The sequence below is a fragment of the Silene latifolia genome, unplaced genomic scaffold (assembly GCF_048544455.1).
Source record: "Silene latifolia isolate original U9 population unplaced genomic scaffold, ASM4854445v1 scaffold_405, whole genome shotgun sequence".
NCBI lineage: Eukaryota > Viridiplantae > Streptophyta > Magnoliopsida > Caryophyllales > Caryophyllaceae > Silene > Silene latifolia.
The window spans coordinates 52,012-54,717 of NW_027413330.1; the positions used below are offsets into that span (position 1 = coordinate 52,012).

The 2,706-nt window shown below is 35.4% G+C and overlaps 1 long non-coding RNA gene across 1 annotated transcript; it reads left to right on the top strand.

Annotated features, from left to right (window-relative positions):
- The first annotated feature begins 1,437 nt into the window (after nucleotides 1–1,437).
- On the top strand, nucleotides 1,438–2,266 carry LOC141639469 (uncharacterized). The gene is made up of 3 exons (XR_012542540.1): nucleotides 1,438–1,514; nucleotides 1,606–1,704; nucleotides 1,914–2,266. It is a non-coding gene; the product is annotated as an uncharacterized LOC141639469 (long non-coding RNA).
- Nucleotides 2,267–2,706: the final 440 nt, after the last annotated feature.

Genomic DNA, 2,706 nt, shown 5'->3' on the forward strand with positions numbered 1-2,706 from the left:
AAAGTTTGAATCTTTGGGGTTTCATTTACAATTGTATGATTATTTCTACCCTTTAGTTTAATGTTATTTGGTTTTGGGCTAGACTTACCATCAAAAGATTGTTAGGAGAGTATTGTGATTGAAAATTCCGCTTCTTTCAGCTGCAGGGCTGGCCGGTGGCACAATTATGATATTCACAGTTACGATGTGCTAACTTATAAATGTTCTAGGTAAGCTAAGTACATCCTACTGAATCACCACATATGATTTTTTGTTGGTAACCTTGCAACTTGCAGCATATCATGCTCTAGTTATGTTTGATTTGAATGAAACTCTAGTTTATAGTGTAAAACCATTTAGTTTAATGCTGGAAGAGTTCTATTTTATAGAATATGAAAAGCACAATATTGGTGGATTAATAGTACTTGCAACATACAATTCTCTATTATTGTCTTGCTGGGCAATATTGCCTTTGCTTTATGATAGTCTTTCACTTGGGTTGTCATTTAATATATTCCAATGCTTAAACACTAGAACAGTAGTAAAGTTGTGTTTAAGGTGTGCCTTTTGAAGTTTGGTTTCAATTTAATGCTTGTTGGATTTTGTGAGCTGAGATGCTACTAAATTTTCCCTGTTACTTCCCATTGCAGAGAAAGGTTAGGCAAGATAACAAGAAATCTACAATGAACCAGTGATGAAGTTGAGGCATCGTCTAGACAAATTAGATTGTTGTGTGATGCTTGGTATTGTTATTTGAAGTTAAGTATCTCAACTTTCTTGAGATTATCTTTCCAAACCCATCTAGGAATACTTCCTTGTATCTGATTGTTTGAAAGATCGATGTTCCATTAGTATGGTTGATTTTCTATGAATTCGGGCATGGCATCCAAGTTACCCGAAGCCAAACCCAGATTACCTAAAAGGGGCAAAGAAGATTTTTCTGTGACGCCTTTTGTGTCGATTGGCCCCTCCAAGCTGTTGAAACTCAAGTCCAGAAATTGCAGGTTTGAATCCTTGGAAAAGACAGATGACGGGATCGTGCCACTGAGTGCAGCCTAATGATAAGGTATGAAGTTTCATTGAGGTTCATGAAAACAAATAATTGTGCCGGAAAAAAAATGACTGATGTGGAACAAGAAGATTTCCGTTTTTGGTGATAGTTTTAAATCTTATAGTTCAATTTTTTGTCTTTCTTCATTTTATTTAATAGTGAATATGAAAGATATATAGCATGAATACCACCATTGTGTGTCTAGCGAAATTCGATTCCTAGAACACTGAACAGAGGTGTGATATCTTATGAGTTACATATGAGCTAATTAGTTTCCTTCTGTTTTGCTGATTTCTTCTCAAATGCTTGTATTGTAGTAATATTATACACATATGTTACCGAACTCGTATGGAAATAAATTCAGTTTCGACATTATAGCAAAACTCGGTATTTTTTCAAGTAATTATATAGAGCTATACGAGTGTACGGCTACAACGGTGGGGCAAGAAAGAGTTCTCAAACACCGCAATGGCTGAAAATTAATGTAAGTTCATTACTATATCAGATGTCTACTTGTTTTATTACGTTTAAATAGCAAAAAATGGTTGCTTTAATTTGTCGACATGCTGTTTTAGTGTGCTCGTCAAGAAGGTGATACAGAATGCGGGTACTACATAATGAGGTACATGCTGGAAATTGTGACTCGTTCAGACCCGACGAAAGCTATCGATGAGGTCAGATTACCCGAAATTTTAAAACTCTTGTATAATGTTTTCAAGTAATGTTTACCCCCTTGCCTGATCAACAGTAACTATGATAGCCTATGATGGCCTGCTTGTTGTCGCCTTGCCAAGTTTTACTACCATAAAATCCCATTATTGAGCTTCAGCTGTTTTAGTATTTGTGGTATTATATAAGACGTCGTCATGTGCATGATTTTCAGGTTTTTCAAGACAAAATGGCATATTCACAAGATGAAATCGATGAAGTTCGGGACTTGTGGGCGAACTATTTTCTGAATGCCTAGTTGTAGTAGTAATCTATTAGTTTGATTCTGAAAACTCTGTTTGTCTCGGGATCTTGAAGGCCATGTTTTGTTGTCGTAAGAAACGTATTACGAAACCTTTGTTGGATTATTTAAATTAGCTGCTTGAATTCAAACAATGTATGACGAACAACGTTTGTCAAAATTTGGTATGAATTTGATATGTTTGGTTGAATGGCCTCCAATTTGGGTAAGCCATCTATGAATGGAATATGGTTTGCCATTTATGAATGGCCTCTGTTTTGGATTAACAGTTCATTTGCATTAGAAGTACCATTTCCAATTTTTTTTTTAAAAAAATTGACAAAATAATGGACATCGGTTCAAAGCAGAAATTGGATGTAAACTGTTTCTAAAACACATGAAGTTTTGGAAAAACTCTGATGTGTATGGGTACTAAAGGACATCGGATTTGGAAAGTAACTGATGTACAAGATTGTAAAGGACATGGGATTATGAGTAAAATCTGATGTGTATCAATAATAATGGACATGGGATATATAAGAAATCCGATGTCCATCCAAGTAAAGGACATGGGATTATGAGTAAAATCTGATGTGTATCAACAATAATGGACATGGGATATATAAGAAATCCGATGTCCATCCAAAAATGGACATCGGTTGTAAATCCGATGTGCATTACTACCATAAGGACATGACCGAACTCTACATCGGAGCACTATCCCATG